The sequence below is a fragment of the Drosophila serrata genome, unplaced genomic scaffold, assembly GCF_035046125.1.
Source record: "Drosophila serrata isolate PLE 108 unplaced genomic scaffold, ASM3504612v1 contig_240, whole genome shotgun sequence".
In the NCBI taxonomy this organism is placed as follows: domain Eukaryota; kingdom Metazoa; phylum Arthropoda; class Insecta; order Diptera; family Drosophilidae; genus Drosophila; species Drosophila serrata.
This window is the reverse complement of record NW_028257138.1, coordinates 4,324,663-4,346,802: the sequence shown is the minus strand read 5'-3', so window position 1 is coordinate 4,346,802 and position 22,140 is coordinate 4,324,663. Positions and strand designations below refer to the sequence as shown.

The 22,140-nt window shown below is 36.1% G+C and overlaps 1 protein-coding gene and 1 long non-coding RNA gene across 3 annotated transcripts in view; one reads left to right on the top strand and one right to left on the bottom strand.

The window, feature by feature from the left end:
- The window catches only part of Snoo (Sno oncogene), a 117,368-nt gene that overhangs the window by 5,064 nt on the left and 90,164 nt on the right, over positions 1 to 22,140 (top strand). Inside the window, exon 1 of one of the 2 annotated variants that reach the window (XM_086830652.1) lies at positions 19,709 to 19,811. The exons of the other annotated variant lie outside the window; for it this stretch is intronic. The gene's annotated coding sequence lies outside the window, so the exon portion shown is untranslated. Of the gene's footprint in view, positions 1 to 19,708; positions 19,812 to 22,140 lie in introns of those variants that run through there. 2 annotated transcript variants of the gene reach the window in all.
- On the bottom strand, positions 406 to 15,950 carry LOC147643990 (uncharacterized). The gene is made up of 2 exons (XR_015271186.1): positions 7,223 to 15,950; positions 406 to 5,155 (listed from the first exon to the last, which is right to left on the bottom strand). It is a non-coding gene; the product is annotated as an uncharacterized LOC147643990 (long non-coding RNA).

The window sequence follows — 22,140 nt, the reverse complement described above, 5'->3', positions numbered from 1 at the left end:
GTTTTTTTTTTTTAATTTACCTGGAACCTTTAAGAAGTATTTTTTTGTTTATAAATTAAAATACATATTTATTTTTCAAATACAAAATGTAATAAAGACACTCTTACACCAGGCAAATAATTTACTTTGCCAATTTTAACCTTGAAACTTGATCCTTGTTCAAGAACAATTTCTGTACCCAAGGGTATTTTAAGCTTCGGCGCCCTTTTGCTCATTACTATATACATATATATATTTTCAGATTTATATATATAGATATATATATTTTGAACCCATTTGTGTGTTGGTGCCATGAAAATCCGCTTCGACCAGAGCTTCAATGTTAAATATTCAGCAAATAACAATAATAATAATGAGCCAGAGAGACAGAGAGAAAGAGAGCGAGCGAGACAGGGCTGATAAGGAGGGGGTTGAGCGGCTAAATACAAATACAAAAACAAATATAAAAAAAAGAAAAAGATATATAAAAATAAATCGCAAACCGGTTGCCAACATTGTCTGCTGTTGCGGAGTCTCTGTACTTTGCTCGGGGACTTCGAGTTGGGTCTGCCTTCGAGTCGCCGTCTGGGTCTGGGCCCTCGTCTCGTTATGGGATGTGGATGTGTTTTCCGTCTGGCGATCGGTTTTGGGATCGCATCTGGGCAAAGGCAGAGGCCATGGAATCCCGGGAGCAAGAGCGGGGAACTGGGCTTGGAAAGCCGAAGTCAAAGTCGTTGCGCAGTCGCAGTCGCAGTCGCAGAAAAATAACAAAACAAACGGCTTGCGGCACATTTTTTTGTTGCGCAAAAAAAGGTAATAAAAAAGGAAACAAGGAGATTAAATAAAATGAGCAAAAGAACGCATAGTATTATATAAAAATAAATAAAACAAATAAAAACAAAACAAAGAAAGGGAATTTTTTTTATAAATTTAGTTTAGCTGTTCATCAGGAAATAACTTTAAAGCTTTTATATATTTAGGGTCTAAATATTATATCTATATTTTATATATATAAAAGAAAAAATTTTAAATTAAGAAGTTCTTTAATATCGTAATAATAATGTATTTATCTAGCCTTCAAAATAAATCCAAGAGCTTATTAATTTTCCAATTGAGTAACCAAAAACCTTGATATACTCGCCAATCCCTTCCAGTCTTTACTTTAGCTTTATTAAAAATATAGTTATTTTTCCTCTTGCTACAAAATAACAATGAATATATAAATATAAGATTTTATTTTAGAAATACATTATGTATATTTTAAAACCCTACAATTCTTTATATTGATATTTTCTCTAAACAAATTCCATTGCAATCTTTAGACTTTCGCTACCTTTTTCTCCCAAATTCCCTCATCGCTCAGCGTCTTATATAATCTCTTGGCGAAAATATAACCATTTTGGACTTTGCTATTTGAGTTCAAGAATTTTAAATTTCGAGTCGCAAATTTACGGAATTTCATGTTTTGAAATCAGGCTTAGATTTGTTTGTTATGGCGGCGCCAACAGGTTTATGTTTTTTTCTACTTTTTCGTATTATTTGTTCGTAACTGTTTTTGTGCTTTTAATTTTGTTGAGTTTCGCGTCGCTCATAAAATTTCCAAATTTATGCTAATCTCTTTTAATAAACTCTATTTTTTTTTGGTGTCTTGTCTCGACCTGGGCGTTGTTGTGTGCCTTTCATTGTGTTTTTCTGGTTGGTCGAGCACGTTTCTGAACCAGACACAATTTGATTTAAAAACAAAAAAGTACAAAAAGTGAAAAAGAGAGCCCCCCAATGGAGTTTGTTATTTTAAATTTCATTAGCTTATCAATGTGTTTTCGGACTTTCCGCTGATAAGCTTTGTCCGCTGGCCACGTTTCTGCAAAAATCCAAAAATCGAGTCTGGGTTTATTTCTTTCCATCCAGCTAAAGATTAAGTTGAGTTTTGCTTGTCATTGATAAGAATATTTCGAGGAAGTTTATGGGTTCACGGGGCGTATTATTAATATTATTATTTTATGATCGCGTATACGCCATGTGGGGCCTACCGAGGAAATAGAAATAAAAAAAGGTCTTAATTGAAATTGTCTCTTGTGTCATCCTGCTAATTGATAAATCATGGGGAATGTGACGAGATAAGTGGAAAAATCTGGAATAAATATCATGGGCTAAAGTTAGATTAAGCGTGTCAGGTTTTATATGAGATTGGGGAGAAACCTAAAAGATATACATATATAGTTCATAGAACTAAATACTAATTGAATTAGCTAAAGGTGAATATAATGAGTCTTTGGTTGAATAAATTAAAGTTATAATTACGTGACTAAACACTATTATTAGTACATATATAATGAGAGTAGTAGAAATGCAAATACTTTGTATATTTCATTGTAAAAAGTAAATATTTTTAATTAGTTTTATTTAATGTATAATGTTTTTAATGATCCTTTATTTTTATTTGATTATCTTCTCTGTCCTTGTGATATTTCCTGTGTGTGTGTTTAATTACACGGTTTCCTCCCCATTATATATACCAAATCCTTTTCCCCATCAGATGATCTCCCAACTAATTGCATCTTAAATCAGCTGAACAAAAAGGCAAGACTTTAAACCTAATGGATCTGTCTTATCTACACTGCCTGTGCAATATTTTAGTGCCCCGCAGGGATTTAGCATTTTCCCCGGTTTTCCCACCGCTTTTCCCCCCTGCCAGCTGTCTCTGTTGGCGATTTGATAAGCGCGATAAGGCGAGGAGCGATCTCTTTCAGGGCCCCGCCTCTAGTGGGCCAGTCTCTCGGGACCCGATGATCACCTCCTGCTGCCCACCGCCCACCGCCCACCTGCCTAGTTGCCTAGTTGCTTACCTGTCCACTTGCCCACCTGCCCACCTGCCTGCCCCTCCCCCTGGTGCAGCCCACCGAACTTGTCATGTGATGTTCGCCTGTTCTTTCGCTCGGCTGATCTCTTCTGTATGCCTTTTTTTTGCTTTTTGTTTTTTGTTTTTTTTTTTGCGCTATATTATTATTAGCAAAAAACTTAAGACACACGACAAGGCAAGCGGTTAAGAAAACAAGACAGTGGTTGCGGGTTTTTTTAGAAAATTAATAGAGATTTTTAAAGGACTTTTCTATAAATAAATAAAATATCCACGGAAATCCTTGCATGATTAACTAAAGCATTTAAAATGCATTTAAATACATCATTAATATTACTCCTAATACTCCTTACTTACTAATATTACTCCCTTATCTTTTAATTCATCTACAATTTATATTCACGTTAAAAAAAAAACAATTAAAATGTAATTAACAGAGTTATAATATCCAAATTAAGTAATTATAATGCAAATTAAATCAAATCAAACACAATCAATGCATTATTTATTGACAAATTAAAACAGCTAATTGTTTTAAATAATTTTGGCCTACATATATATATATAAATAAACAGGGAAGTTAATGAATTTGATTCAAAAACTCATAAGATTTGTTAAAAAATACATATGTTGTGACCTTTTGTATACCATTTTTAATCTTTTCAAATGTATTTAAGAATTTTTTAGCTCACCTTTAACCACTGTAGATTATATGTATATATCTATCTAGTTTTTTTTTTACCATATTGCAAAGGTGCGGCCTTCTAGTTTAGATTTAGGAGAAGAAGAGAGAGAGATCGGCAGGTGCAGGGCGTTTTGAGGATGTTTTTCCGAGGGTTTTCTAGAGGAGATTCGTTACCAGTACAGGAGAAGGTGTATTCTTCCTCGTTTTACCTCTTTTGCATACATTTATCGGCGCCGTACCTTTACCTAGCCTGTGTTTTCCTTCTAGTTTTTCTTGTACAAGTTGTTGTTGCAAGTGTTCTAGGGACAGGTGTGTGTGTCTGTCTTGTGCTTTTTTATGCGTTGTCTATCGCTGATCTTACATCTAAATAGGCTGACGTCGTCGTTAGTTGTTGTTCTTGCATTTTGTAGCTTGTTAATGCAGTTCCATTGGTGGTCCCTTGCCCCTTTTAACCCCTTTCGAAGCCAAACAACCTGATTTCCAGACCCGTCTCGAGATCTAGCTCCTTGCGTTGCCACTTAGCAAATGTTTAAAAATCATTCTCATGTTTATTTTAATTAAAGCACACACATATTTAATTCGATTTCGTTAATATTGTTGTTGCTATTAATTGATTCGAGCCGATTTGAGAGAAAAGAAGAGCAAAAATTAGTGAAAATTTTTAAATAGCCGAAACGTGTTTAAACAATTTATTTTGGCACGGAAGGAATAGGAAAAAAAGGGGTGAGAGATTTAGAAAATAAATATGAGAAATGAGTAGGTGAAAATTGTTATGCAAATGTTTTTCAGCGGGATATTTATTTTGTTACATATTTTCCCCTAAAAGGGAGAAGCTTAGCTTTAACATTATAATTAAATGAAATATTTAGTTTATTAAATTTGATATAGTATTTTTTGCTACATTAAATATATTTAATTATTAGTGATTATTAAAGGGCATTTTTTAAATTCCCATTTTCCATTTCACACATTTTTTACGCATTATTCTCAAACGGCAGCCATTGACCTCGCTCGCTGATCTTGTTCTCATTTGTTAATTGCTATTGAGTTCGAATAGTTAATATATTTATTTACATATTCATTTATATAATATTCAATATTTCATTTAGCAATTGAAATCGTCGGCCATCTGAGTTGATAATTTCAGAATAGCAGAAAACGAGGTCGCCTTTAGCTGTTGTTCTTATCAGGCCGAGTGGGTTTCTCTCTCCCACTACACTGACTATATGTATATGTTAACCATATCAGTTGCTATTTTTGTTATCAGCCCTCAAGTTGGGCTCTCTCTTCCTCCGATTATGGGCTCCATGCTGGGGCTCCATTATCCAGTTATCTAGACCGGGGTCAGCATTAACCCACGTCTAAGCGTCTTATTCTCCGCCAGACGTGACAAAATTTGCATGGTGATTAAATCTCTCTCTCTAGGTCTATCCGCCACTGTCTCGGTCTAAACCTTATCTGAAATCTCTGAGCTTTTGGCCAGCATTTTTTCATATATATATATATATATTTTTTTATTTTGTATTTTTTTGCGCATTGTTTACCAGCAATTTCCTAGTGTCATTTCCCATCTTTCCTCAGACTCTTGTCCAGCATTTCCGTCGCGAGTTGACGGGGCAAGAGTAGCGGGAAAACTGTGCACAGTAAATAAAAAAAGCATAGCTTAAAGCTTATATGTTTTATGAAATTTTAAAAAATAAACAACTAAAATTTATAGAATATTTAGTATTATGAATATTTTGCATTCAATTTCCATATTCCATAGTCTCCAAATCTCCCAAATTACTTCAAAATTTTTCTCTGCATTTTAGAATACTGAAAGAGGTGGAAAAAGGGGGGAGGCCATGGCTATATAGTTTACACCTGGCACAGGTGACGGGCAATGACGACTTGCTTCACTGGTTAGGCTTGCAAAAAAATAAAGATACGAACGATGGAGGGAGGGCTCTTCTAGTCTGGTTCTGGTTCTGGGTCTTGAACTTGTTTGCTTCCTTCCTATTTGCTTAACGGTCTCTCTCTCTACTGCTGCTCAGTATCTTAGTATCTCTTAGTGTCTGTATCTTTATATCTATTTTTTCTTTCCTCTAATACTTCTCCCCCTTTGCAAGTGGCTTTTCTTCTCCCAACAATCATCGCTAATTGAGCAGGCGAAGCCAAAGTCTAATACAACAATTCACATTTTATAATAATGTAGCTCATAATTATCTTGACAATTTTTGCGAATAATTTTTGCAAATGACGCAGAAGAAAAATAATAATAATGGAGGGGAAAAGGTTCAGTTTGAATTAAAACAAGAAAGGAAGCTAACTTCGGCACGCCGAAGTTTATATACCCTTGCAGATAGAACTTCTATGAATAAAAAACCATACAATACAAATTATATATCTTTGTGTTAAAAAACAATGAAGTAATACCTGCTTTCATTTCATTCACCTATACATATTATATTTGCAGTTTTACATTCACTGATTTGCATTTTTCCTCCACATCAAACGATCGTTTGTATGGCACCTATATGATATAGTCGTCCGATTTTCATGAAATTTACCACAAAATTTAAGACTTACATTAAATGCCTACACCTAAAATTTGATGAAAATCAGTTGAACACTGAAAAGGTTATAAATTTAATTGTATTAATTTCTCGATCGTTCCTATGGGAGCTATATGATATAGTAGTCCGATTTTCATAAAATTTTATGCAAAATTGTAGAGTATAGTAAAATAGCTATATCTCAAATTTGATAAAATTCTATTGAAAACTGAAAAAGTTAAACATTTTTTTGTAAAAATATTCCGATCATTCCTATGGCAGCTATATGATATAGTCGTCCGATCCGGCCCGTTCCGACATATATACGAGTGAGAGTATATAGAAGGCTAACTACAAAGTTTCATTCAGATAGCTTCAAAACTGAGAGACTAGTTTGCGTAGAAACGGACAGACGGACAGACGGACAGACGGACAGACGGACAGAAGGACAGACGGACAGACGGACAGACGGACATGGCTAGATCGACTCGGCTGTTGATCCTGATCAAGAATATATATACTTTATATAGTCGGAGGTGCCTCCTTCACTGCGTTGCAAACTTCTGACTGAAATTATAATACCCTGCAAGGGTATAATAACAGCGAGAAAAGAAAACTCAATATGTGCAAACATTTGTTCAATATATTTTTAATAAAGGCAACAAACTTTCTACACAAGTGTTGAGCCAATTGCTGTCTGGCATAAACAATATATTTAGACTTTAAAATTAGATTTCCATTAAATTAAAACCATTCTATTTGACATTATATAAACCAGAGAACCCATTTCCCACGCTATGGAATTCCCTTTCCAAAAAGTAGAGTGCTTGCCAATATGTATGTACATACAACAAAAAAAAAAGCGAAAATTGAGATTGAAATCAGTGAATGATTGGCCAAATAATTAATTCGATATCTTTTGGCCTCCAATTCATTTAATCCAGCCCACTTGAAACTATATATCGCTCGCGGCCCCCCCTTGCTCTTTCCATTTGTAATTTTTTGATTGACAGCTGGTGTAATTCGAGGCTTTGACATTCGTTTTATAGGGCAGTTGTGATAATGATGATGCATGGCTGGATGTGTGTGTTGTAGCTTCTTGATTTCCCAACTGCCTGCCTGCCTGCCTGCCCCCCCTTATCTGTCTCGTTTCTCAGAGTGACTTACATCTTAATCTTTATCCCTCGCTTTTCCCCTGGCTTTTCCGACTTTCCGCCGCCTCGAAACTTTCACACGCGATGTGTGATGACGACAGAACCAACGAAAAATTCTACCATTGTCGAGAGCTGTGTTTTTTTTCTTCTTCGTTTTATTTGTAGTTTTTTGTGTGTTTGCTGTTTTGAATTTCAACGGCTACTCGTGTTGAGCGCTCCGAGAAATTCTAGACGTTTAAATGTCATTGTTGTTGTAGGTGGACTGTTGTTGGTGTTTCTGTTGGTGTAGGCTATGGTGTTGTTGTTATTGTTTTTGTTGCTGCTGTCACTGTTGCAGCCGCCTGTCAGTGCGCATGAGTGAACATTGAGCAGCAGCACCATCGGCAAAAGCAACAAAAACAACAGTAACTCCCAGCGGGAGAAACTGCAAGTGCACAGCGGAAAATATTTCATTTAAATTAATTTTTAGGAAATAAAACATTGGCTCAACAATTTACATAAGGTTTATGACTTGTAAAATTAGCTTCACAGTAAAGAAAATTAAAATTCTTCCCCAAAGCATTCGATCTAAGGATTACACCAACGAAACGTAAATCGTTGGTGAGTTACTTATCGTGAAGTTTTGTTGTTGTTATTTTTAAACCCCTACATTTTGAACATTTTTAAATTCTTCGAAGTTAGGAAGTATTTTTTCTCGGTGTGACAACAAAGTAGACGTCAATTGTAAATTTTTTTGTGCGACATGGCGGCAAAAAGCAACAACAACAATTACAACAACTGCAACAGCATCGCCCCCAGGCGCAATTTTCCATACCCCCATACAAAACCCCAGAGCTCCCTTCCTCTCCTCCGGAAATCTGTCACTCCCCTCCCCCATGCCCCTTGAATTTCCACCTGGTAACTCGGCGCTTGTTGTAAATGATATTGTCGTCACACCAACACAAATATACCAACGAGCACACCGGCAAAAGCAAGCAAGCAGACAGCCGCATTTGCATAGTGAGTGCCGCAATGTTTTTCTCGACCTCCCCCCCCCTGTTGCATTTCCCAACCCCTTTTGCCCCAAATTCGATTCGCCACAAAATGCAACAAACCACAATAACAACAACACCAACAACAACAACAGGAGCTGTATTACTACAATAACAACAGCAATGACGCTGCTAATACACTTTATAAGCACGAACAACAAAGCAGGGCATGATGATATTGACATTGAATATATAAGTTGAAAGTCGGTCAGGAAGAAAACTGGGATATAAAATATATTTTTGTTTTAAAATATTATATATTAAATAAAGAAATCAATCAGTAGAATTTGAAAATTTGAAAACATTTTAATTTAAACTTGTTGCAATATGAAGACTCAACACTTAGGATAGGATAATAATCCAATGAAGCTTACACTTAATATAATTTTGGAATTATTAATAAAGTAATAAATAATTGATACATATCATTTAAGTAAAGTATCTTCAGATCTGTCTTCACAAAAGAATTAAAACAAAACTTTCAAACGATGTCATACCAATATTTATAAAATGCGTTTCTTTATTTATTTGCCATCTTTATATTATTGAATATATAATATTAAACAAATTTATATTATTAGTAAGATTTTCTTTTATTGCAATAATAATAATAATAATTAATAATAATATTAAATAACTACGAAAATATATGTATTCCCAGATAGATACCTTCCTGTTTTCATAGAGACACTTTAAATATTTAAAAGTGCCATAAATATAACGAGTAATCAGAGCATTGTTACTTCGTTAATTGTTGTTAATTTAATCACGGCTGTCTGTGAACTGTTAGACCCTATTTTATACCTCATTCTCTCTCTCTCTCCGTCTCTCTCTCTATCTCTCTTTCTCTCCGCCCCTTTCACCACCATTTCCTCTCAGCATTTTGTTGTTGTCGCAGTCAGCGAACTATAAAAAGCGTACATTGTTGAGCCTCACCGCCCACTCGGTGTAAGAACCCCCTCCCGAAATCTCTCTTCCCCTGTTTTTTGTTACTTATTTCTCTTGTTTTAATTGGCGCACGCAAATTGTGCACATAACCCTCGAAACCCAACCGCTTTTTTTTCCACCAACTCACTAGGATGGCGTTTATGATGATGATGATGATGATGATGTTGGGAATGACGTAGACTTGGCTGTCTCCGTCGGTTCGGGGAGGTTCCAATCCGGGGAGGTCTCTTTTCGGAAGGGGCACGCGACTGGCGACTGGCGACTGGCGACTCGAGACCCGAGACTGGAGACCCGAGACCGAGACACAACTCGCCCTGCCTCGCCGCTTAATGAAATATTAGAAGCTGACGACGCGGGGCGAGGAAGATGACACCCAAAGTGGGCTGAAAGTGCAGGCAGGGCCGCAGAGGAGGCGGATTTTCAGGGGGGTGTCACTCATTTGGGGGTCGCAAGTACCCAGATTCATAGCAGCTTCAACGTAATTATAACGTAACGTGCACAAGAGACGACAATGTTTGCTGCTGTAATTAATGAAACGTTTGCAGCTGATGCACTCTCTTTCAGTCTTTCTTCTAGCTGGTTTCTACGTCTCATTTTCTTCTTTTTTTTTATATACAAAACACTTGAAGAAACAGTGACTTAATTATTAAATAATTAATATAATATTTAAAAAGAAATTGTTATTCTTAAGGCATCATAAAATGTATTTTTGTTTCTTCAAGAACTTCTTTTCTATATAAAAAACTATACCCCAGTTTGTAACCTATATTTAGGGCGCCTCTAGTTTTTTGCTCCTCCATTTCAGGGTGATGTGTTGATAAGCTCTACACTTACACTTTTTTTGTTGCAGTGCAGTACGCTTACACTGTTGTTTACGGAAATGTTGAGACAGCGCAAGCCAAGCACAAGCGACCTCTTTAATGAGCCCTCCACCCTATGGTGTCTCTCTATCTATCTCTTTCGCTCTCTCTCTCTCTCTCTGTCTCTGATATATCTATATATATATATATATATCTAGCGAACCACCTCCCACTGTTCCCTGCTTAGTTACCCCCCTCCTGTTTGGTGCTGCCTTCTTCAACGCCGCCTATGCGCACTTGACGCCGCATTGTGCAATGTATTGACTTTTTTTTTATTTTGTACACGTGACAGGCAATTGACGAGTTGCCATTGTTGTTGTTGCTGTTATTGTTGTTGCTGTTGTTGTTATTGTTGTTGTTGCTGGGCATGTGTCTGGGGCATCGCACGTCTAATTGCTGCTGGCTTGACTGTCTGTATGTTGCAGTTGTTGCACTTGTCTGACCCTTTCAGCCGGCATATATGTATAAATGAATAATTATGAGTAGATTCATGACAGAATCAATCATTGCCTGGGCTTGGGGGGGTTTTTCCGGGTGTCAGAGCAGCAGCAAAAGCTTCTGTTTTAGAAGGAGACAGATATGGTGAGACGTGACCCCAGGTAAAGGCAAATTGCAGATGTGAACTTGAGGTGTCAAATGCAATGGACAGTGTCTGCTGCTGTCTAATAACTGAGAAGGCTAAGGGTCTAGAGAGTTCATTGGTTGTCTTGAGGGTTCATATATGTGTTAGTTAAATTTCTTAAAATTTTATCTATTTTTTTTTTCATAAAACATAGATAGAAAATGAACATACATATCAGGAAAGCTAAACAAATCCGTAAAGCATATAAGCATACACAGTATGTTTATTACGTTTTCTAATATTTTATATTTCTTCAAAGCTTAAAATGATCCAAGTTCCAAGTATTGTATCTTTTACATAATATTTTTAAAATATTTTTTTTCCTGTTGCATTTGCAACTGCAACGCGTTAAGTTGCCGCTACTCAAGTTTGATTGCTGCCCCTGATAGCCGCAATTTTTGTGCGGATCCTCCTCCTTTTCTTCGCCGAACTCATCATCAGTTGCAAGTTGCTAATGTTGCTGCCCCAGCAACGAGTTCAATTTAGTGCTTTTTTTTTTGTATTTCTGTATTTGCAGCTTGTTAAGCTTCGTCAGTTGCAACTTGTTGCTTGGCATTGCCTGTTTTTGGTGGCCAATTGCCTCGGCCACGCCCCACCAATCGCCTACTTTGCGCCTCAATTATGCCAATTGCCGCGCCAGAGCCATGACCTTAAAAAGGCAGGCATGGAAATTGTCTGAGTCGCCGCCCCCTTCTTAACCCCTTCATGGTGCACTGTGCACTGCCTCGTCTTAACCCCCTTGAGCCGCTCAACTTTGAAAAGCGTTGCAGCTGTTTGATGTGCGTTGTCGACGCAGTTGCAGTTGTTGCTGCTGTTGCTGTTGCTGTTGCTGTTGCTGTTTCTGTTGCTGTTGCTGTTGCTGTTGCTGCTGTTGCTGTTGTTGCTGCTGCGATGTCTGCTGCCTGATGTCTGGCAAAAGTCTTCGCTGTCCGTCTGCTGTCGAGCCATTTGTGTTGGGGCACTGAAAGAAAAAATATTCTAGATTGTAAATAGAAATTTATAAAATTTGTATAAGCTAGGAAATAGTTTCTATAGATTTTATTTAGTGTTTCAGCATCAGGAATTTTTTTTTTAGGATATATTGATCTGTAATCAGGCAAGAATATTAATTTTTGTGTGTTTGAAGTTCTCCAAAAGATTTTCGGTACTTTATTTTAAGATTTTGAACTATTTTGAACTCAATAATTTCAATTTCAACGTAATATTTAGTAACACTTTGTAAACAGAAAGCTTTTCAAGGTCTTGTAGTTGTATTAATTTAGAAAATTTATTTATTTTTGTTTAAAAAATGGTATTGAGTTGATTTCTGGTCCACACCTGGGTAAAATAATGCAAAATGTATAGGAGAATACATTTTAAAACATATTTAAAGGTGGAAATATAAAATATAAAATAGAGGAAAAAGAGGGTTGAGTTGCCTGCCTAATAATACAAATTTAGAAGTGTACATAAATTTCTATCATACATAGAAACAAGAACTTTATTTTAAATAATTTTTTTTTTAATAATTTAAGATATAATCAACAACTTTAACTAAAAAAGTTGTAATCAATTTTGATAATAATTTCAAACATTTCCCCGATTACCTTGCCTGATGTAAACTACAATTTTTCTGTCAGTGTTCTGTTCGAGTTATGCAATTCCTAGCGAAAAAACATTTGGCCGGCCAAAAGCACACGAAGAAGAAGAAGAAAGAGCGACAGAGAAGGGAGGGCCAGCCAACGAGCCAACGAATTTTGGTTAAATATTTTAAGTGGTTCTTGCCATGCGCTCTAAGGTTGGCTCGAAACTTAACGCATTTGACCCACTAACCAGAGATGGCGAAAATGTTGGCCAAGGCGGCGACGGTGGCGGCGGCTGAACATTAGAGGAACTTGGGGAGGAAAAACGGACCACAGACCAGACCGGAGACCATGGCCAAGCAATTTTCCATTGGCTTTGTTTTCCCTCCGCTCACTGGCCATTCTCTGCGGCATTTTCAAGTTAATTACGCCTCGCATTGTTGTCATTCATAAGAGTTCTCGATGGATGAGTCAGTCACCTTGCCACCAAAAAACCACCGTCCTCCTGCTTATCCAATTGAAATCGGCTCGCAACTCATACGATTTTCTCTAGAAATTCATTTGAAAAATATTCATCTTCTTAGTCTCATTCAGAGACACGGTGGAAAATGGTGGAAAAATGTGGTGGGCGTGGCCCGGCGTCGTCGACGACGGCGACAAACAAATTTGAGTGCCAACACACACACACACACAGCCCAGGGAAATTTCGGCAATTTTCTCAAAGTTCTTTTCGAAAATTTTATGAACAGAAAAAATTTATACACAGCCGCAAAGTGCAAACAAGTTGAATATTTTGTAATTTATGGGGATTTTCATTTTTGGCGGTAGAGAAAAATAATTTAAAAGAGGAAAGGGTATCGGGGAGATATATTCGGTTTATTGGAAAGGAAAATGAGAGATTAAAATTACCTTTGGAATTTTGAATTTAGATTTCAAAAAGATAAGCTCTCAAGATTTTATTTCTAATATTTTCTTCTTTTAGTTGTCCTGAATTTTAATTAATGTATTTCATTTATTATTCTCTGAACTACTACAATAACCTACACTGGTTTTTTACCAAGAACATATCAATATTAAATATTTCCCTAGGGCTTATTATTTTTTTACGAGTTTTCCGTTGAAAAATCCATACGAATCCAGGGCATCCTTCAGTCAATGATTTTCCGAATTTCCCTAAAAAACGTATATATAATATATATTAGTACAATCTGTCGCCTTTAGTGTTTCGGTTGTCTTGTCAGCGACAATTAGCTGACGTTGCCATCGTTTTTGCTCGTTTAAAAATATACACAAGGAAAAATAAATCAAATTTATGCGATGAGTAGAATAATCTTTATATTTGTTGATGATATATATGCTCCGCCTTCTGCATTCCACACAAACACACTTGGTATATATACACGATGTTATCCCGTGTTTAATCGCCTCTGTAAAGATCTAAAAAGATCAAAAGCTAATATTCTAATGATGCCGATGGCTCGTCGTAGTCGTTTATATAGTTTACAGATGAATTGAAAAGATTTTCCCCCCCCGTTCGAACTAGAGTGCTAAAAAAACAACCCCAAGCTCGACCACAAAAGCCAACCCCAAGGAAGGAAAAACAAAAACAAAAAAAGGAAAACAACTGACAAAAGTAAATTGCGTTGCCTCGACAAACAAAGTGCGTAAGGGCCAAGAGGAAGACAAAGCAACACCTTGGGTCATGCGTTGCTCTATATGGTATATATTGGGATATATAGGGATATATAGAGTATAGAACGCACAGGGGTTGTCTTATGTAAAAGTTCCGAGTGCGCGCGCTTTGTGTACTTAAGCTGGGCCATTATATCATTTTCTAATAGACCGTAAGCTTGGTCTCCGGAGGGGTTACTCTGAAAATACAGCAGAACTTCATTGGTTCGGGATATTTTTATGGAGATCTTTTATATTTTATTCTTAACTTTATTTTTGCATTTTATTAATTTATGTTTTAACAAGAAGAGAAACTGACTTACGATTTGAACGTAAGGCCGAATGCCAAATCGTTCATAACGTTTTAGTTCGGAAAGCTGTAATGTGCTTGTTTTTATTGTGTTAAAAAATCGGAATATCAATATAAAAAATTTTAATTTTTAAAATTTTTTGAAAATTTATACGATATAAAATTTGGACAAATTTTTAAATATTTTTTTGCTGCCTGAGATAGCTAGATTGATTCGGTTTTTGCTGCTGATCAAAACTATATATGGTTTATAGGGTCGGAAATGACTACTTCACTTTTTTTTACGTTTCTGACTAAAGGTGAAATACCATTTTTTAATCGATATTACCTATATTTGTATATGAAATTTTACGAAAAATCGAAAAGTAAAAAACTCATAGCTAATCCAAAACAGCATCAATTTCAATTCGGAAAACGGCCGTATGTTAATTTTTAGCAGCTTAATAAAACTACATACTCCATTTAAAATGTGAATTTTTGAGCGATTTTTGAAAATTTCAACCCCTAATAAAAATTGAAAAATTTTCAAAAAAAAATCATTTTCTGCCATACATAGCTAGATTGATTCGTCTTTTGAAGCTGATCAAGAATATATATACTTTATAGGGCCGGAAATGATTCCTTCACTGTTTTACGAGCTTCTGACTGAAATTATAATACCCTGCAAGGGTATAATAAAATAAGTATATAAAATATCCCTCATAAACTTATAACTAGTAGAGAAATCTTAATATAGTTGTGGTGAAGCTCTTATTTTGAAGTTGGCTGCCCAACCATCTTTTTAAAGAAACCACAACACTTTTAATCTTAAAATTATACCATTTCAAACCTTTTAAATAAGAAATATAAATAACTTCTCCAAGTTCTAATTTTTCTCCTATTATAATTTCCCCGCATAAGAAGCTCCACTGTCTCTCGTGAGCTGTCTGTTGGAAAAGTGCGTAGCCCATGTCCTTGTTTTTTTCTTTTCTTGGCGTTCACCCTTTTTCCTCTCCTTACAGAGTTCATCAACTTTTCTTGTCGCTCCCCCTACACACACACTATCTTCATTAATTTATTAGATTTTTCCCCTCTGGCTCTGGTGGCTGGTGCTGCTATCGTCATAAGATCTGTAAATAGCTTCTGCTGCTGTTGCTCCTTCTTCCTGGAAACGCTGGGGCTTTCCCCGTTGGGTTATGTAAGCCAATCTTGTTCGATATCCGTATATAGAAATAGTGGGGAGCAGGGGGAGAGAGGAGGAGGAGGAGGAGCCAGAGCAATGCCAGAAATATCCTTGAAAGGTTAAAGACATTACCAATGCAGGACATTGTCGTTTCTCCTCTGATTCTTTTTCTCTCTCCTTGTTGCTACCTCTTATTTTTGTACTCCTTGTTGAACTCGTTCTCCCAAGCCATGCGGTCGCTGCCCCTGGCCTTTTGTTGCCGCTCCTCCACTCGGCTCCTTGGCTCCTTGGCCGCCTTCCTTTCTCAGCCATTGTTGTTGGGCTCAAGTTCCTTTCAATGACAATGCGTTCGGGGTTTCCCCCTCTTCCCGAGAGCTCTCTCTCTCCCTCTCTCCCTCTCCCTCTCTATGTCGTCATCAGTACAACGCACTCTGTAAATCCCTTTATTTTTCTATATTTAAGGTTATGTCAAAGGAATTCTTTTACTGGAAAATATATTTAGAAAAAAAGAGAGAATCATTTGTTTAAGCCGAAAATTATCAAACCTATCAGGTTGCCTGGCATTTCTAAAGCATTTCTATTGTGTCCAGTTTGGAAGGCTCTAAAGCTGTGTTGGCCAACTTTGATTTCTGTTTTGTCTTTTGAAATAGATTTCTTAGCTTAAAGTCCCTGAAAAAGCGTAGATTTTGGTTTGGGAACATAAGATTCAGGATTGATATTTGGATATTGATCTTTCAATGAAGATTGAAGATATAGTCTTAGGAGAAGCTATAGTCCTTGCATTCCCACTAGGATCTTGAGGTGATTCCAGAGAATGGATGTCAAAGGTGTCTCGTTTTGAAGAAGCTTCTAAGGATCTTCTTCCGCTCTCTCAATACGAGAGCTTCACCAAATCCTTTATCAGATCCTGTTCAAAGCCTAGAAGACTTCTTGTACTATCTAAGTTTCCGTCTGACAAATAATCTACAAGAGCAATACTTAATATTATACTTAAAGAAAAGTGAAAAAAACATTTGCTGCGCAGATAGGCGTTCAGCTGTATCTTCAGTGCCTTGCATTTGTATCTGTGAGATACTCTTGGGCCAACTGTGAATTAGTCGGAGGAATATATAGCGACGCAACGACGACGCCTGCGAATTAATGCCGACGCCATAAATTATAAATTAAGACAATTTTAATTAAAACATTTGTTGTTTTGCGCATTCCCCTAGCTTTTCATAAATTTGTGTGAGCTTTCTGTCTGGAAAAATATTATTATTAAATAGAATAGATTGTATAGGAGATTAGGAAATAGAACTCATATATAATAATTTTACAATTATTAAGAACTACCTAAAATGTGGTCTTATTTTCCGTTTTATATTTTTGGGTTTTTATTTTGTCTTTACAAATTATATTGCTCTCTTTATTTCCGTTGTATTTTTGCTTTGAATTTTTGGTTTTTTACTTTGTTTTTTTTGCTTTACTTTGCTTTTGGCTTTTGCCTCGTTTACCGTTCAATTCTTAACGACTTCTCGTCGTTGTATTTGTTGCTTTTTTTATTGCTGTTGACAATTGGCCAAGCGCCAATAATTTTCATACATTTTATTATACATTTTGATACTGTCATTGCTTTGGCTTTATTTGATTAGCACTGGCTAGTCGTCGTCTCTCTTGCTCTATCTCTCTATCTCTCTCTCTCTGCGTTTTGATTAAAATGTATATTTAAATATATGAATTTATATGTCGAGACCTGTGTGCGCTCTCGAGCGTATATTATCTTTAATTATTTGCCCCAGGTCTAGGCAGAGGCTCCCTCTCTTTTTCTTTTTCTCTTCTTTTTTATAAGTTATTGTATTTGTTATATTTTCTTTGTATTATTATGTCTCTGCTCTGCTTCTTATCGTATTAGTATTTTTATACCCTTGCAGGGTATTATAATTTCAGTCAGAAGTTTGCAACGCAGTGAAGGAGGCACCTCCGACTATATAAAGTATATATATTCTTGATCAGGATCAACAGCCGAGTCGATCTAGCCATGTCCGTCTGTCCGTCTGTCCGTCTGTCCGTCTGTCCGTCTGTCCGTTTCTACGCAAACTAGTCTCTCAGTTTTGAAGCTATCTGAATGAAACTTTGTAGTTAGCCTTCTATATACTCTCACTCGTATATATGTCGGAACGGGCCGGATCGGACGACTATATCATATAGCTGCCATAGGAATGATCGTAAAATTTTTACAAAAAATTTTTTAACTTTTTCAGTTTTCAATAGAATTGGATCAAATTTAAGATATAGCCATTTTACTATACTCTACAATTTTGTGTAAAATTTTATGAAAATCGGACTAATATATCATATAGCTCCCATAGGAACGATCGAGAATTTAATACAATTAAATTTATGACTTTTTCAGTTTTCAACTGATTTTCATCAAATTTAAGGTATAGCTATTTTATATTAGTCTTAAATTTTGTGTCAAATTTTATGAAAATCGGACGACTATATCTTATAGGTGCCATACAAACGATCGTTTGATGTAGAGGAAAAATGCAAATCTGTGTATGTAAAACTGCAAATATAATATGTATAGGTGAATGAAATGAAAGCATTCATTGTTTTTTAACACAAATATATATAATTTATATTGTATGGATTCCCATTCATAGAAGTTCTATCTGCAAGGGTATATAAACTTCGGCGTGCCGAAGTTAGCTTTCTTTCTTGTTTTTTTTTGTTTTTATTGTTATTATTTCGCTTTGTTTGCTTAGTATTCGTAACAAGTTTTGTCTGGACTTCGTCTTGTCGCCAGCTGTGAATTTTACAAATTAATTGTTCTATTTTTTTCGTCTCTCTGTGACAGTTTTTTTTTTGATAACGAATTCTAGCGCCATATCTCTATTTTGTTTTATTTTCTTTTTTTCTTGGATTCCCTGATAAGAATTGTTTTTGCCACGTTCTCTTTCCGCGTCGGCTTCTTCAAGTGCTAATTTAGCTATAGGGAAAAGTAATACTTTAATCCATGTTTCATTGACAACACACACAACTCGTTGAGGTCAGCGCCAAATGTCAACACTTTCCGCAGAGCAGGGAAGTGTTAGAGGGGGGTGGAATTGAGAGGGGGTCGAGGGGGTGTCTATTGAGGCATCAAATGGGGCGCTTTATATGTATGATGGTTCTCCTCCGCAAGCGAACGCACATTAAAAACTAATTATGCGTGTCTACTTTTGGGCGCGTGTATTTCCGAGGACCTAGGTAAAAGGGGGGTAGTGGAGGGGAAGTGGAGGCGGGTGTAAAAATGGGGGTCTAGTGGAGTGAGGGGAGATCAGGGTTCAAAGCTCAACTAGTACAATTAAATGGGCGATTAGAGGGAGGCAATCAGAGATCGGAGGTTAGGGAACAGAGTGGCAAAGGAGGGTTCTTTTTGGGGAAGTAAATATGTATAATATCCATAGTAACAGTCTGATATATATAGATAGATATATCACTCTCAATATTATATAGATTCTAAATTTCTTATACTGTTTTATAGTAATTTGAAATATGGAAATATATTGAAAGTAGCTTAGAGAGATTGATAAAAAAATGTTTATTTCTCATTCGAATATATTGGTCCAATATATCGAACAGAATATCGATTTATTATTTCGCAGTTAATATATCGATTATTATATCCTTTCTTTGCGTCAAATATTATTACAGTACCGATATATTAATTTTGTGCGGCTTTCCTAGGTTAAATTTATTTATAAAATTGGTCTATTTAAACTCTCGAAGTAAAAAGTTAATTCAAACCTTTTGAATTTAATTTCTAAGTATTATTTTTAATTACTGTAACATTATTTTTGCAACAATTGAGGCTTTCAACACTCATTTCTCTCTACTATTCCCTTCTCTTTAGTTCCTTTAAGTTATTACAACCACTTTAATGCAATAATTTAAAAACCTTCTCCATTATTTCCCTACTTTATTATAAACTCTCCCTTTGGAATTATCACTCTAGTTGTTTCCGTTAGAAGAGGCCCATAAAACAAAGTTTGCCAAAGGAAAACTCACTAGACTCGGTAGTACAAATACAAAATACAAGTCTAGCCCCATAATTTTGAGCCAACAAACATTATAATGTTAATTGTTATTCACTCGCTCACCTGTTACTTCGCCAGGAAAAAACACTGTACTAAATCACCTGTATAATTCTCACCTGCTCTTTATTCTCTTTATTTCAGGTATGTACAACTATGAAAATACAAGAAACAATTGCAAAGCAACAGGAGTTCGAGTCGGTAGAGTCATTCATCTATGCCACATCTTGTGCGGATTTATATCCCCTTCGTTCTCTCTCGTTCGGAGATTCGTAGAGATTCTGGGAGAAACTGGAAGAGAAGAGACATGGGGGTCTTTCGACTGTCGTCTTTGCACAAAATGACACTCGGCTTTGGTACATTTCCGGTTCTAAATGCGTAAGTCTAGTCAAATTAAGGCGAGATAAAAGTCGCAGTGTGGCTAAAAGGAGACTTCACCTGCCACAGAAAAGACACACACACACACACATACACTCGCAGACACACCTGTTCTCTCTCAGTGTTGCAAAATGTTGCAATTAGATAAGCAGAAATTGTTATGTTGACATTGCTGGGGACAAGATAAATGCCTTGGATTAAGCCAAACATATTTCCCTCTCTCTTGAGACTCGGTTTGGCTTGGCTTGGATGCACTTGGGTATTCTAATTCATTCTGGCAACATGTTGCCCGGAGATAGATAGATGTTGCTGCCACAAGTTAAAGCACTGAAAGAAATTGTGATCCAATTACCTTGGTTTTTCCTTCGAAAGTAGCTTTAAAAAACATAAAAAACCATTGCTAAATAATATCAAATTTCTAATTTCACTCAGAAGCCTATAAACCATATATATTTTTGATCAGCATCAAAACCCGAATCGATCTAGCTATTTCCCGCAAAAATTTTTTTTTTATCAAAATTTTGAAAATTGTGTAAGGGAAAAAATTGTTCAAAAATTTAGCAAAAATTTTAAATATTTTAAAATGTTAAATTGAGTATACAGATTTATAAAACTAGCATAGGAAACGTTTCCGAATTGAAATGAATACATTTTTGGCCAAGTTATGAGCTGAATACATGGCGTATACTTGATTTGATGATGTATTATGAACAACATGGCGTATACTTAATATTTGTATTTATTAAGTTTGTTTTATATTTGCATAAAATCAAACATAGGATGGCTTTCAGAATTAAAATAAGTGCCTTTTTGACTTAGCTGTTATATTTTTAGGCTTTACTTTTCCCAAAAATGTTCACGTAAAAATTTACATTTTAATTCCCATTTGGGGTATTATAAAATCATACAGAAGCATGAAACGCAGTGAAGGAATCATTTCCGACCCTATAAATCATATATATTCTTGATCAGCATCACCAGCCGAGTCGATCTAGCTATGTCCCGCAAAAATTTAATTTTTTCAAAATTTTAAAAATATTTTAAGGGGTTAAATTGTAAAAAATTTGCCAAAAATTTTAATTTTTTTTACATTTTAAATTAAGTATGCAGATTTTTTGCCCTAACAACAACTAACATAGGAACGTTTTCCGAATTAAAATTAATGCCTTTTTGACTTAGTTGTGACATTTTAAAATTTTGATTTACCGAAAAAACCGTCATATAAACATACCTATACAAAGAACGCTTTGATCGATTTCTGATTTGATCCTATAACTAAACTGAAAAACCCGAAGTAACTTTCCTTCCTTATTGATTATAATTTTCTTAATCAAAAGAATTAAAGAGATTCAGGCACCAGCAGGATCTTCTTGGTTAAGTTTTCTATGCCTTTCAGGCTGTGATAGTTAGTGTCTAGCTTTTCATTAAATTTTCTTTGGTTTCTGGTGACTTTGGAGAATGTTCTCGGTGTTCAGGTCAAGGTTTCCTCTTCGATGAGTCTTTTCTTAAGCCTTTACCATTTGGATCATCTCCTCCTGGCGGAATATGAGACCCTTAAGGTAGTCCTCTTAAAAGTTCGACATACAGCTTCCTATAGATGATACTTTCGTTCTCAGCCATATATGTATCATATCGATTTAGGAAACGATTCAGAATTTAGCTTGATTTTCCAAAATCTCCTCGAGACTTGGCCTTTAAAATGTGTTTCCACAGCTCCGCCCATTTCCACTCGATGATACTAAAGAGGAACTTGTAACTACATTAAGAAGTAGTATGAAATAGCATACAAGGTTCTATAATTTAAAGTTATACCTTCTATATATTCCATAATTTTCTCTTCGAGTGTTCCAGCCCCTTTTTCCAACTCCTCCAACTCCTCCACCTCCTCCTGCTCCTCCTGCTCCCCCTCTATCTCTGTCACGTGGCATTAGTTGCACTCAAGTGCATCCTCTCGGATGTCAAGCGGGCAGAGCGTTTTCCATGTCGGTTTGAGGCGCGTTCGCAATTAGTTTGCAATTGGGCCGTGAGACAAGCTCGGGAAAAAAGAGACTAGAGCCAGCCGCCAAGCTCATTAAGTATCCGCAGAGCTTGGACACTAGTAACACTAGCAACAAAGCTAAGCACACCAAGAGCACCGGAGCAACACCTCGGTAAAACGTGAAATACACGAAATGAAATTACAAGTTCCGCTTTTCGGCTATTTCGTTTTGGTCTCTTTTTTCCCGTGTTTTAGTAACCCAAATGTTTGTCACTCTCTGTGCTTATACATACACCTCTCTCATACACACACCTCTCTAACACACCTGAGTGTGTGCTCGTAGTTTGGCCG